Source organism: Stegostoma tigrinum, chromosome 6 (assembly GCF_030684315.1).
Source record: "Stegostoma tigrinum isolate sSteTig4 chromosome 6, sSteTig4.hap1, whole genome shotgun sequence".
NCBI classification, from domain to species: Eukaryota; Metazoa; Chordata; class Chondrichthyes; order Orectolobiformes; family Stegostomatidae; genus Stegostoma; species Stegostoma tigrinum.
Genome location: NC_081359.1, coordinates 9,034,407 through 9,050,145, shown reverse-complemented (window position 1 = coordinate 9,050,145; position 15,739 = coordinate 9,034,407).

Below are 15,739 nucleotides of genomic sequence, written 5' to 3'. Positions count from 1 at the left end.
GATAGCCACCCGTAGAAAGTGAGTCCAGGGTTCTGAGGAAATTGCAGAAAAGCGGTTATGAGCAATGCCGGATCAGGTGAATGACAGAGCAGGCTCAAGGGGCTGAGTCGCCTACTCCTGGTCCTATTTCTTTAGGTCTTCAGATCTTATTTCTCTTTGCCTTACTGAGACATCCTTTATGGCTTTCTAATCCCTCTTGTTTTTTCCGCAAAACCTTCCTTTCCCGATCTCTGTACTCACTTTAAAAATGTTATATCTCATTATTCCAGTTCATCTGCACAGCCAGTGATCTGAAATATTGACTGAAGTTTTAAGCGGTAGCTCCTCAACTGAAAACTTCCATCGCTGCCTCCTCCATGCAGCCAAGGATTCGTATGTTTATATGCAAAATGTTAATTAAAGTGAACTTTACCTCACTTGAAATTTTGTCTCCATCTTGGGAAGAGGTCCAACCTCCTAGAGCTGCTGGTCAGTTGGCCACAGCTGAGACCACTGCCAATGAACAATAAAGGGGCATCGATGAGGCAAGTGGAAGAAGAAGGGGTTTGCTGGGGCCAGCCCAGCAAGCTCCAGGAAGTGAGTGCACAGCCATCATGATGGGGCGCTGAAACAGTGAGGAATAGGGAATGCCACTGTAGTTAGCACCCATTGACCACACAGTCCCTCAGCAGAAAGACTGTTACCCAAACTGGAGACGGCCACCAGTGTTCACAGCTGTGGGGGAAGACCTTTGAGTGGCCACATCGCTACCTCAAGTGGCCCAAAGGTGGGCAGGATAGAACATAGAACATAGAAAAGTACAGCACAGTACAGGCCCTTCGGCCCACGATGTTGTGTCGTGGAATAATCCTAATCCAAACATAAAATAACCGAACCTACATTCCCATCAATTCACTGCTGTCAATATGCATGTCCAGCAGTCGCTTAAATGTCACTAATGACTCCCCTTCCACGACTACCACTGGTAAACTATTCCATGCGCTCACAACTCACTGGGTGAAGAACCTCCCTCTGACGTCTCCTCTATACCTTCCTCCTAACACCTTAAAAATATGAGCCCTCGTGGCAGTCAATCCTGCCCTGGGGAAAAGTCTCTGGCTATCGACTCTATCCATGCCTCTCATTGCCTTGTACACCTCGATCAGGTCACCTCTCTTCCTCCTTCTCTCCAGAGAGAAAAGTCCGAGCTCAGTCAACCTCTCCTCGTAAGACCAGCCCTCCAGTCCAGGTAGCATCCTAGTAGACCTCCTTTGCACCCTCTCTAAAGCCTCCACATCTTTCCTATAATAGGGCGACCAGAACTGGACACAATATTCCAAGTGTGATCTCACCAGGGTTTTGTAGAGCACCAGCATAAACTCGCGGCTCTTAAAACTCAATCCCCCCGTTAATGAAAGCCAAAACACCATATGCTTTCTTAACAACCTTATCCACTTGGGTGGCAACTTTGAGGGAGCTATGCACTTGAACACCAAGATCCCGCTATTCCTCCGCACTGCCAAGAATCCTGCCTTTAATCCTATATTCAGCATTTAAATTTGACCTTCCAAAATGCATCCCCTCGCATTTATCCAGGTTGAACTCCATCTGCCATTTCTCAGCCCAGCTCTGGATGCCTGAGGCCTGCCCCCATCACTGATAAAATACAGACATTTCCTTCCATGCCATTCAATTTTCTGCCACCTCCATCTGCCAGCACATTCCTGAGTAAATCATAAAATTAAGAACATAAATTCTGTTTTCAGATGGTGCCTGAGCACTTCAGGAATTTTCTGTTTATAGTTTTGCTTTATGCTGCTTCATGTTTGCTTATGCAGATAAAAGAAGTATAGCAAATGCAAACTCATATCGAGATCAGAGTTTGATGTTCAAAATTGAATTCTATCTCTGATAGTTCTATAACTTACTCTGGGTAAGGAATTAGATGCAGTTTAGCTGCAAAAGTGGCAGGCATTCTACTTCCTGACTGTAGTTGTGAAAAGTGGCAATTAATAGTAAATGTATTATCTCACTGCACAAACAAAAATCAAACTAAACATTCCTCTCAATTTGCAGTTTTCAATGTAACCTGAGATATGACTCACTACTGGTTTTAGCTCACATTTGAGTCATGGTTAATTTAACAGTTAAATACGTGAACATGTCAATTCTCACTCTTGCTGAGAGAAACTCATTCATTATTTACTGCTGAATGCTGTTTCTAGGCACCTCATTGTTTAAAATAAAACTAGTTGTAGGCTTTTAGAGTGTTTAAAATGTATCTTCTTTGGCGCACAATTAAAATGTTCCCATGACTCTGCATTGCAATGTCTGAATCACTATGTAATAAGGCCAGCAGACATTTGCAATCATTATGTAGAAGTCTGAACTTGTGCTTAAAGTTTACTGAACTACTCTATGTGCTTAATTCCATTTTAAATAAAATAAGTGGAAGTCACAATCAGATCACCATGCTGCAAAGGCATGATGCTTATGGTGCTCTGGTGAGTGATTAATATCCTCAATGAGAGCTGACCTCTGCAAAAACATGCCCCACTTAAACCTAGGTAGCCTCTTAAGCTAGGATGTGACATGAATCTTCTTGTTATTTTCTCCAAGCTCATTTTTCACTCTCCACTCCTCATACACACATTATCTTTTCAGCTTTGGTTCAGCTGTTGCTTTGGGCTGAGAAATGTTTTGTTTCTCATAAATTCCTGAATATAATTCTCTGCCTCCACAACATAAATTATTTTGTCTCTTTTTTCCTAGCTTTCACTACCAGTTCGTAACAAGAGTCAATTAAGCGCCGAATTTACCGCTCTAAGTCCTGATGAAACATCTCTTCTACCTTCTTTATTTGAATGTGAATGTTCTTCTGTACAACACACGGCAATTTATGGATAACCATTGAATGTAGTTTTAAACCAAACTGTTTTCTTGAACATGCCTTCAGAGCAAGCATATTTAGGGGATAATTTTGTAATGGTGCTCAACAAAATGCAAATTTATGACATCACAGTATTTATAGTAGCTTTCATTGTTGTCAGTGTGTCTTTCATCAATTAACTGGAAGTTTGCTAAGTTCATTAATATTATGAATCATTGTAGGATTTTGAAATAGCTTAGAGAAGCCTCAAATTATTAAATTGTGAAATTTGTAAAAACAAAACTTCTGCGATGAAAATGTCTGATTTTTTTTCCAATTGATAGTTACATGGCCTGTAGTAAAAATAGTCACAAGTATAACTTGTACGTTAAATGACACTAGCAAAGCAAATCTAATTCAGATGATTTTTTTTGATATTGCGGTCTTAAAAAAATCACTTTTTTATTTTTTTAAAAAAGCGATGAATTCTTAATCAAATGTCAAAATGTACCACACCATCGAGTATTAAAACATAACCAAATTATCTTCATGATATTTCTTAATTATAGTCTACAGCACTACTTCAATTCTTAAATATGTAATTGGCTACTAATGTAACTAGATAACTTTGTGATTTCACCAGGGGCTTTGGACCCTTCTTCAGAAAAAGTGTCCAGCCTCGAAACGGCAGCTTCTCTGCTCCTCTGATACTGCTTGACTTGCTGTGCTCAGCCAGCTCCACACCATTTTATCTCAGACTTTATGAATCCTGCACTTTTATATGATTTTACAAACTTTCAGCCAGTTCTACCAATGCTGTTCATTGGCTATGTGCATTAGTAAGGGGCCTGATATCATGAGTAGCTAATACTCATAAAGGGAACCTGTACAACTGAAAGGGAAGTGTACTGTAATGTTAAGAAGTGGTTAACAGACTGAAAATGGAATAGAAATAAATGGGTCATTTTCAGACTGGCACCCTGTTACTAAAATCATGGAATTCCTACAGTGTGAACACAGGCCATTCAGCCCATCAATGTGCACTGACCCTCCAGGGATGTTACCACCCAGATCCCTATATTTTCAATAGCTAATCCTGGAGACTATCAGCTCTTAAGTCCACCATAGTTTTTGTAGCACCTTTTCCCTGCTGATACAGACTATTTTAATTTTATCCCTTACTATTACCTCCTAATTCTTATTTATGTTTGGGAAGGATTCTAAATCTTCTGACGTGAAGACAGACACAAAATACCTGTTCAAAGCCTCCTCCATTTCATTGCTTTCCATTATTAATTCCCCAAACTCTCTTTAAAAGAAGAGCACTAGGTTTAGTAACACTTTTCCTCTTCATATACTTGCAGAAACTCTTTTTAACTGTATGTATATGAACAGCTAGCATTCTCTCATTCTCCGCTTTCTGCCTCTTTATTATCTTTTCGGCCACTCTTTGGTGGTTTCTAAAGTTTAGTGGTGGTTACTGAATGAAAAAGTATACCATGCGTAATTTGATGATGGGGAAAGAAATGGTCAGTTGAGTGGAAAAGCACTTCCCAATATTAAAACAAAATAGAGCTTCCCATTAACTTTTCCTATCTTCCAGTTATTTTGAAGTGTCAGATATCTTTCAACATTTATGTCTCAGCCTTTGTCACCTTTCAAGTATGGCTCTATAAAGGCTATCAACTCATACTTATTTGCCTCTACCTACATTAACAGTTCATCGTTTGCATTAAAAATGGTGCGTGCATCACCAGATAAATCCACCATTAAATGTGCTGCATCCCATTACCCACCCATCAACAATCTCTACCAATCAATCTTTAACTTAATATTCACAACCTTTTTTCTCTCTCTCTCTCTACTTGGCACTGTTGCAACTCTCATACCCACAATGCACAGCCTGCACACATTTTCAGCGTTCAACAATGATGGGCTCATCACTCAGACAAATTGCATCATGGTCTCGAACTTTGTTTTTGCAGTAGAGTCTGATGCATAAAAGTCAAGAACTGGTGAGAGAAAACCAACATATCTGCATGTTTTAACCTTCATGGAGGAGATGGTGCTGGCCATAATGGGAAAGAGCATTATTGAAGCTATGGGCATTAGAGGAGTTGGAGGGGCAGATGAAAATGGTCGACTTTGCACGAGCCATGCAGAGGTAATGTATGTGCAGCAAATGACACTTTGCACCTTGGAGAATTTTTCAATTCTTCAAACCCTGCATGCTTATGCTACTTTGAAGTCTCTGGCATGAAGGAATGTGATTCAACTACTTATCGGTGTATAAGTATAACCAATAGCATCCTTTATACGGCTATGTACTGAAAACTGAGATTTTCCTCACAGTTCCAGCAAGAGCCTGGAGGAGCCAGGCATGTATAAGTTAAGAGACATGAACATCATGACAGCTGCAGGCAGTGATGTCCTTTGTGATGATACTATTGCTGTAAGAGGTGCAGTTTGTTCTTTTTTTTAAGAAAAAAGATTTTAAGGCATAAGTGACGAGCAGGCTACCAAGAGCTATTGGAGTAAACAGTTCATGAGGTCTTGGGGATTTTAGTTAAAGTGTGAATAAAAGAAGCAGCCCAATCAGCCTCTCACAGAACCAGGATTTTTGTATTTGTTTTTCATGAGCAGCAGTTGTTGATGGGTCTCAGCAGGACTTGGAAGCTACAGTATGTCTCTCCCTGCTGCTACTGGAGTTGCATGTGAGGCAATCTGTTTATCTGAATTTGCTTTTGTCAAAGTTTTGTTTATAGGAAGTTACAATATTAAAACAGTTAATTAGTAAAGGGTAATGATCTGTTAAGTGTTGCAATAGAATTAGTTATTCCAATTTCTTCTTTCTTTTGTAGTATTTTAACTATGGTGGATGAATTAAGTGAGTTTAGCTTTAAATCCAATAACTTGGCCAATCAAATTGCATCTAGAATGCAACACCTTGTATTTTTAAGGTATTTTTTAAAGTTAGGGTCTTGGCTATCTTAATATATTTTGAGGGTATTTGCTCTAGTCCATAACGCCTTTAAGGCTACAAAGATGACTGCAGCATTTGGCTACTTTGATGAAAGTCTCTCTTTTTTTTATGTAGTGAAAATGTGTAATCAAGAAGTGTCAAAAATGGTCTAAAGAAACATGAAGAGAATTATTCCTTAAGGATGCTCAATGGCCATGGCTTTTTTACGGAAAGACTAACTACACTATTTTTCAAGAATTTGTTCCGAACTTGCATGGCATCTTTTATTGTCACATTTGTGTAAAAATCCAACAGAAAGTTTGATCAAGCTGCATATGTTCGGAAGTAATTTGTTTCAACGCAAGCTTTCAAATAAAAAAGCAAGGGCATGAGCAGCAGCCAGTCCATTCTCTGTACACTATTCAAAATTTCGTCAAAGAGAGGAAAACTCCAATAACATGTACAATCACACCAGGAGCTCGAACAAATGTTCCAACAAGAAACCTGTAAGTGACTTATGAGTCATTTAACTAGCAATGGTCTAGGTTATGAGGCCTGTAGTGGTACTGCGTGTCATTTAATGATGTGAAGCTATGAAAAACGATGGCCGGTTATTGAGCTGGAGCAAGACCCAGGCAGCACTCGCAACAAATCAACATTGCACATTTATTTTTTGCATGGTCCGCCTGCTCTAAATGCTGCTTATCGATGTGAAGTATGTGCATGTACACAAACCCCTAGTACTTAACATCAGAAATGTGCTCACACATCTAGCTCCCCATTTTTGATAGTGAGCTGGCTGCCTAGTGCTTTAAAAATTGGTGCTTGATAACTACATTTATATGTTAAAGCATTCAGTCAGTACACTGTCACAAAAGTAGATCATCATCAAGTAATTGACAACCAATCAATTACTGCTTAAATAAATCAAGTCACTTTGCCCAGAGTATGATGCAAGAGGATAAAAACAACCATTAATAAATGTAGTGGTGTAAAAAGAAAGAGAAAAATTTGTGAGGAAATATGGAAAACTTCGACCTTTTATTTGAATATCCCGTTACATATGTGTACCCATACGAATATGGCAGGAGTATTTGCAGACATCTTTAACCTGTCCTTACTACAATTGGAAGTTCCCTGCTGCTACAAGAAGACAATCATCATCCTGGTGCCAAAGGAAAGTGATGCAGTGTGCCTCAATGATTACTGCCTGGTGGCTCTGACCTCCATAATTATGAGGTCTTTGAGAGGTTAGTCATGGTTCACATCAACTCCAGCCTAATAACTTGCCTCAATCTTTGCAAGTCGCCTACCAGTGCAACAGGTTCATGGCAGGCACCATCTCCCCGACCCTACACTCATCCCTGGAATATCTGGATTACAAGGATACCTACATCAGGCTCCTGCTTATTGACTACAGCCTCAACTTCAACACCATAATCCGAAGCAGCCTCATCTCTAAATTCTGATATCTAGGTCTTGGCACTTCCCACACCCCTCCCCAACATTGTAATGCCCTCCTCCATCCTAACTAGATCCTTGACTACCTGAACCATTGACTGCAATCAGTAAGAAAAAGTAATAACACCTCCTCTGTCATAATCCTCAACACCAGTACCCCAAAAGGCTGCAGACTCAGCCCCCTGCCCCATGCAAGTTCGGAACAAATTCTTGTATATATGTTCCTATATATACAAGACTGTGTGGCCAAATTTCTCCCCGATTGCAAGTTTGCTAGTGACCATCACCATTGTACATCAGATCTCAAACAGCGATGAGAAAGAATTCAGGAAAGAAATTGAGTGGTCACAGGAATGTTGTAAAAACAAAAATCTCTCCATCAGCATTAGCAAAATGAAGGAGCTGGTCATTGACTTCATGAAGTAGAGTGGAGGATACGCCCCTGTCTGCATCAATTGTAATGAGTCCCTGGGACTGGTGTTCACCAACAACCTGTTGTGGTCCACCAACACTGACATGACAGCTCATAACTTCTACCCTCTTCTGCAGGGCAGAGATGTAAAAGTTTGAATACCGGTATGAACGGATTCAAGGGAAGCTCCTTCCCCACTGTTATCAGGCTTATCAATGGGCCTCTCAAATGTCAATGCTGATCTCTGTCTGTGCACTTTCTCTGCAGCTGTAACATCGTATTCAATACTCTGTTTTGCTACCCAATATGGGGTATGAAAAACAACACTTTTCACTGTATAAAAACCAAAAGAACTGCAGATGCTGTAAATCAAGAACAAAAACAAAGTTGCTGGAAAAGCTCAGCTGTTCTGGCAGCATCTGTGAAGGAGAAAACAGAGTTACCATTCTGGGTCCGGTGACCCTTCCTCAGAACTTCTCTGGAACTTCCTCAGAGCTCAGACACTTCTTGTTGTATCTTGGTCCATATAACAACAATAAATCAAACTCAAACTCAAGCTCCAAAACAGACGTGATTTTGGTTGAGCAGTTTATTCAACAGAAAGTGCTCCTGACAGATTCAGTAATACATTGAAGGATCACCTACGTTTGTTTACTCATGTCGCCAATTGAGCCTGAGATCTTTAATTTTTGATAGCAAGAGAGTGATATGAACAAAACTAAGCTGCACAAACTATAGAGGTATTGGAGAATTGCCACCATAACCATATCCACCCAACCATAACAACCACCAAGAAAGGGAATGAGGAGGAAATGAAGGATAAATTTAAAATGCCTTCTCACAAATATTAAAAACTGTAAAAATACCTTCCTCAAAATCCTTGTTCGAGTGAACGATTTTGTTTCTTGGTGCATGTCAAGCAGCGACAGACTTTGCGCTTTGTAGCACATGGAGTAGTTCAGCACCAGTGTGATAGCACTACATATAAAATCAAAGATCACATTTTGCATTTGAATCAACTGGTAGGATGTTTTCAAATACATTCCCAGCCAATGAGATTGTGATAGTATCGTTTTTTTTTAAACAGTTTAAGGAGCAGATCACAAAGTGAGAAGCTGGATGAACACAGCAGGCCAAGCAGCATCTCAGGAGCACAAAAGCTGACGTTTCGGGCCTAGACCCTTCATCAGAGAGGCTCTCTGATGAAGGGTCTAGGCCCGAAACGACAGCTTTTGTGCTTCTGAGATGCTGCTTGGCCTGTTGTGTTCACCCAGCTTCACACTTTGTTATCTTGGATTCTCCAGTGTCTGCAGTTCCCATTATCACTAAGGCGCAGATCAATTTGTTTTAGGTAAACATTCCCTGTGAGAATGTGTGGCTTTTCACATTGTTATCACTGTCATTTTAAATTTAATTTAATCCAGGCTAATGAAGGTGTTGTCACCAAATCAGCTTTAGCAATGCTCCATGACCTTATGCAAGGATGGATAGGAAGTTGCCTGGAATGCTGCAGAGGTTCAGGGAAGGTTACAAGAAGCTGGAATTAATTGTCTCTGAGCAGTAAAGACAGAGAGATCAAGGTGTTCAGAATCATGATGGCATTTTATAGGGTAGTTAAGGAGTGTTGGTAACCAGAGGACTCAGAATTAATGTGCTTATCATGATGGAAAATTACTTTACTCCAAAAGTCATTTTGATCAGGAATGCACTGCCTGACAAGTGACGAAAGCAGATCTAACAAATTCTTCCAAAAAAGTGAATAGGAAAGCATTCCAGCAAGCCAGGAACAACCAACTGATTTTTTTTTCAATGGCCTGGCAGATGTACGATGGCATCTTCCCAATTCGTAAGGTTCTATGAATCCATGTCATGTATGAAGTTTAATAACTGCATATCGACATGTTCACTTGTAATTTATCACCAAGATGCATCACAGCCAAGCCTAAGAACCATCACTCAATATCTCGCATTGGTTAGTGAACAGGAGCAGGTACTCAGAGATGCTAAAGCTGAGCCAAATGGCTCACACTGGCGACATAAAGATCAATAGTTGGGAGTCTCTGTTTTGGAGTTGAAATACAGCAGTGAGCACCTCAGATGGTGTTATGGCCTGTGGCTAGTTTTCTGGAATGAACTTCACTGTACAGCTCCTTTGCCAGCAAGTTTCAAGGCCAGTTAGTTAAAGAGTCATGTGTGGGTGGTGACCAGAGGCTCCCCCATCTGTATCTTTGGTGGTAAATGTTCTGGTACAATATTGAAAGGCGACCTGGACAGCACCCTGCGAACGATTGCTGCAAGGCAGGCTCGCCACAAAAGACAACAGTTGTTGGTCCCATTGTGTTCTCACCTTCAATCACCGCACCCCTCCCCCCAAGCCATCTACACCGAGGATGTTTGCAAAATGTCAAAAGGTGATGCTTCACTGTATGGGTGCCTCACTGAACACTCTGCTCTAGATTGTCTGGACCAGAAAAGGTGGCCTTCTTTCTGATGGGTGAGAGAAACCTTTTGATCAGACCTGGATTGCCCGGATTGCCAGTATTAGTAGACATCAGTGCAACAGGAGGCAGTGCAGATGAGAAATAATGAGCACCAGCACCCTGCAGGAGACTGTGCCACTGTTTTTTTCATATTGCAACGACAGGAGCATCACCCAGTCTAGTTCTGCCATGGTACAGCCAGGCAACATAGGTATGTTGACCTCACCATCCTATGCATTTTACATTCACTCTATAATGATTTAATGGTCCGGTGCTTTAACATTTGCCAGGCACTGAAGTTTCTGCCCACTCACTGGGGAGCTTCCTGGCTTAGCTATGCATTCTCACCAAGAGTTGCAGCACCACGCCTAAACCTCTTGGTCCTCTTCTTTCTCTTGTTGCAGAATAAACCGACCTACCATAAAAAAAACGAGAGAGGTGGACCTGAATGGTGGGAAGGATGGTGGGTTGGGGTGTGGGTGCTTCCTGATTGCTGCATCATCACTGCTTTTAAGGAAGGTTTCGTGCAGCCCGGAGGTGAAGAACAAGACTAATCCCATACAGATGGAGATAGTGGATTGAGAGAAGCCAGCAAAGAACATTGTTGCTTGCTCTTCTCAAATACAAAGCCACTCTCACACACCTGTCTACATAATGGTTTACACTTTTTCACCAACTAATTCTCCCTTTTCACAGGCACCAGTAGTCAACAGATAGCTGGATGGGAGAGGCTCCAAAGCCTGTCCAACACCAACAGCTTTATAGATTCATCCGTCTCATAGGACATACCCAGAGGACATTTACCGGCATCCTCCACAAACCCAATGACTGTTGCTTTGGCTTTTACAGTGGCTGAAGTAGACTTAGGAACATTGTTTATTGTGATGATGCTATTACTTTAGAACATAGAACATAGAACATAGAAAAGTACAGCATAGTACAGGCCCTTCAGCCCACGATGTTGTGCCGTGGAATAATCCTAATCCAAAAAGAAAATAACCTAACCTACATTCCCATCAATTCACTGCTGTCCATGTGCATGTCCAGCAGTCGCTTAAATGTCACTAAGGACTCCGCTTCCACGACTACCACTGGCAAAGTATTCTATGCGGGTTATTTTGTCCTGTTTTTTAGAAGAGAGGCTGTATGGCAAAAGTGAAGAGCGGGCTACAGAAGACCACTTGAACAAATAGTTTGAGAGGTCTTGGGATTTTTTTTATCAGCCTGACAGATTAGGATTTCTGGGTTTTGGTTTTTCAGTGCACCAGGACCTGTTGGAGGCTTCAGTGAATGTCTCTTGTTTGCTACTTTCTCTGAATTTTCTCTTGATAATTTTCTGTTCTGGATGGGACAACTGCATGCCTGAATATTCCTTTTTGTTGAGGGTGTGTTTATGGGAAGTTACTTTTTTGGAACGGTTAATTAGTAATAGCTACTGTATCTATTATTCTGTTAAGTTTCCAACTGAGGTGAGTTATCCTAAACTCCCCTTTCTTTGGTTGCATTTTAACAAAAATATTTAAATAAACTGTGTTTTGTTCAACATCCAGTAGCTGACCGGTCGCACTGCATCTGGAATAGACACTTTACTTTTGCCTTTAAAATAAGAAAAAGTCAGGATCTATGCTACCATCTCAAAATATTTTGAGGAGGTCTGGTCTGGTCCATAACAGTACTAAGCACATCACTGACATCAGGTATTCACAGAAGGTCGAGGAAGAAATCCTCATGCAGAGGAGTTCTAGAGACCAGAAAACTGCTGAATCCCATGCAGAAGGCTTGCCTCTGTACTCACATGTTCGCCCAACGGAGATAGGTAGGTAACCCTTGGGCAGACATACCAAAGGTCTCCACCAGATTTGGCTAAAAGATGGAGGAGTGCATCCATGATACTTCTGTCATGTGAGTGATTGACTACCTCCATGGAACAGTTAGCAGTCACTTTGGAGACCCAGGTCCAGCAGACTGCTCAGTAGCTGCTAAATTTGCACTTGGATCTGCATTCTATTTCTCTAGACATGGACACAGATCGTCAAAGGCAAAGTAAAAAGGGCATGAGGTGACCTGATCTCACTATGGGTGCAGATTTTTCAAATAAATACAGGGTGGTAGCAGCAGGGGAAACAGCTAGGCATGCCAGATCTTTATCTCAGGACACACCAGTGATGTTCTGCACATCCATTTTACTGTGCCAGTCTCCTCATTGCTTGCAGGGACTCAGGCCCAAGAAGGTGTACCTACATCAGTGTAGGAGACTCACAATTCCAGGACACTCTAGTCACTGAGATCCCATGGGATAACCTCCAATCTCTTCACATCCACCAATCCATACCTGTCAACTTGCCCTCTCCCTGCAGTTGTGGGTGTCAGGTCTGCACCATAATGTTGTGGTATGCAAAGGATACAAAAATCCTTCTGCGGGCTCCTTGGGGACATGGGAGCGTTGTTAACATATATAAAAAGAATGCAAATATCTATTCATTTTCACTGAAAAGTAGTGAAGCAGCGTCCTTGAGTATTGCTAGGGCAGGGAAAAATAGATTCTGGTTAAAAAAAAGTTGATAAGTTATCAGGGCTAAATAGGAATATGGATTTGATGTTACCATTAGACAATAAATAGCTGAAATTAAGAATCAAATGATGACCATGAAGCCATTGGTGATTGTCAGGGGAAAAGAAAACACATCTCATCCTCTGTAGTCCTTTGGGGAAGGAAACTGCAGCCTTACCTAATCTGGTCTATATGTGACTCCAGACCCACAGCAATGTGGTTGACACATAACTGTCTTCTAAGCAGTTAAGAATGGGTAATAAATGCTGGCCTAGTCAGTGATGCCCACATCCCATTGAATAAATTTTAAAAAGTCAGAAAAGGTTTGAGAAGCTGGAAGGTCAGGTCCTGCTGTTTCCTCACATGTACTTAATCTCAGAAGGTCTTGGAAGCATCTGTGGAGAGAAATCAACATTAAAGCTATGGGTCCAGTGACCCTTCTTGTGACCCTTCTGAAGAACTGTTCTGATAAAAGGTCACCGGTCCCAAAACATTAACTCTGATTTGTATTCACTGATGCTGAGTTTTTCCCCAGGAATTTCTATTTTTGTTTGCAATTTCCCCAGCATCTGCAGTTTTATTGTTTTTTTTTATTCTGTAAATTGATTTCCAAAGTTTAACACAGCAGTGAGAATTTGAATTTTTGCCTGTTACTCAATCATGTCTACTGTTTGCTATTCTTCTTAGAATTAGTGTCTGGAAGAATGCACCCAGTATCTCGAGATATCAACCCTGATCTTTAGGGTTCATTACCACTCTACAGAGTGGAGCCATTAACTGACTGGAATTAACCTAGCCTGCACATTGTTACTTGAAGTATGCATTTTCTTGCACAAAGAACAGACATGTGGGCACACAAATATCAATCCACTTTGGAATCTAAAGTGATAGCACAAACCCACAATCTATTGCTGACCAATAGTGTTTCTCGTGTGCAGGGTCTGGTTGAACTCTGGTATTTTTTAGCCAATGGCATGAGAAATTATTGATAACTTTGCACCTGAATTAACTCTACAAAGGCTAGTATCTCATCACCAAGTCACCCTTTCATCACACAAGTAGAGTCTGATGAATGCACAAGCACAAGATCCAGATAGCTCAGAGCCAGCTCCTAGAGTGAGTTGTTCCTGTTTATATCTGTCATCCAGGGCTCCCTGATTGGGCCAGGTTAACAGCCCCAATCAGGGAACTCATTTCCTATGAGGCCCACCTGGCTGACCTTGTTCCAATCACTACAGCACACGTGATATAGAAACAGTAAACCTCGCAGTTAGAAGCAAGAGGAGGTCTGTTAAATTAGTGCAGCCAATGTAGAAGCTACTTAAAACTTTTATGTAAGTTAGGAACATGTTGAAAGGTGCATGGTGTTTTTGAAGCAATATACTGATTGGCAGAGATACATTTCCAAAACCTTCAGGCAACTGCCTGTTGAAAAGAGTTTAATCTGGCAGTGCAGTAGAATGGTTTCAGCTGTTATTGCATCCATTCTCTAACAGAGGCTGCTAGCAATTTTAAGATTTTCACAAATAAGTCTGTTACTGAAACATGTTCTGTCAAAAAGAGGAATTGTCAGGTCGTAATTTCTTGCATTTGGATATAGCCATTCATAAAACAAGAAAGTAGCCTTTGACTTCGCTTCTGCTTTTAATACATGTCATATATGGTAGCCATTACACCACATCTGCCTGCTGTTTATTTATTGCTTGACACAGTTCCCAGTACATAATGGTTACGTAAAAATATCACTCAGTAAAAACTTTGGTGAAGCTACATTAATATCTTATGTGTTTTCATTTGTTGATCATGAAAACTGATATGGCCTGGAAATGGTTGTGGGGATACAATTAATCTGTGCCTATTGTTTCAAACATAGACAGCATATCATCTTCATGCTGTTTTCTCCTTTATGTGACTGAAATATATAACCAGTATTAAGTGTACTGTTGATTTGCTGAATGCTTGAGCAGGGATGAAAATGTCTGAAGATCTACAGTACTTAAAGATTTTGACTGGAGCAGATGCAGAGTCCATTCTGCAAGAGAGGTTAACCTGGGAAAGCTACAAGAATTGCACAATGTGACTCTAATTTTCTTATGCAGCACTGAAGGGGACTGAAGTGAAATAAAGGGAACAACAATGATATGAGGAGAGAGTTAGCTAAAGTGAGATAGGCAGACAGATTAACAAGAATGTAAGCAAGCAAGCAAGCAGTGGGAGACATTTAAAAAGGTCACTCATGGCTCAGCAAAAACAAATCCCAGTGAGGAGGTAAGAGCCTAAGGGAGAGATCTCGAAGGCTGACCAAGGAAGTTAAGGAGAGTATTAAGTTGAACGAAAAAACAAATAAAGAGGCCAGACAGTGATAACCCTGAAGATAGGGAAAAAATCAGAACCCACCAAAGAAGGACTAGAACGATAATAAAAATGGAGAAAATAAACTATGATAGCAAACTAGAGAAAAACGTAAAAACTAACTTTTTTAAATACATGAAAAAAACGGAGAAGCCAAAGTGAATATAGGCCCCTTAGAAAATGAATTTGTGGAAACAGTTTGAAACTCTACTCACTAGAATTTAGAAGAATGAGAGGTGATCTCGTTGAAATATATAGGATTCTTAAGGGGCTTGACAGTGTAAATGCTGTTTCCCCTCATGGGAGAGTCTAGGACCAGAAGGCATAATCTCAGAATAAAGGGGTGCCAATCTGAGTCCGAGATGGACAAATTTCCTCACCTAGAGGGTTGTGAGTATTTGGAGTTCCTTACTATGGAGAGTTATGTGTATGGAGTCCTTGTTTATATTTAATGCTGCAATAGATAGATTCTTGATCAGTCAGGAAATCAAGGATTATAGAAAAAGGGCAGGAAAATTGATGTGAGGAATGTCACATCAGCCATGATGCCATTGACTGGTGGAGCACACTGAAGCAGCCAATGGTCCTACTCCTGTTACAACTTCTTATTGTCTTAGAGGCCTTAGTACATAAGGAGTGAGATTCTTTGTCTACTGGGGACAATGTCACAGGA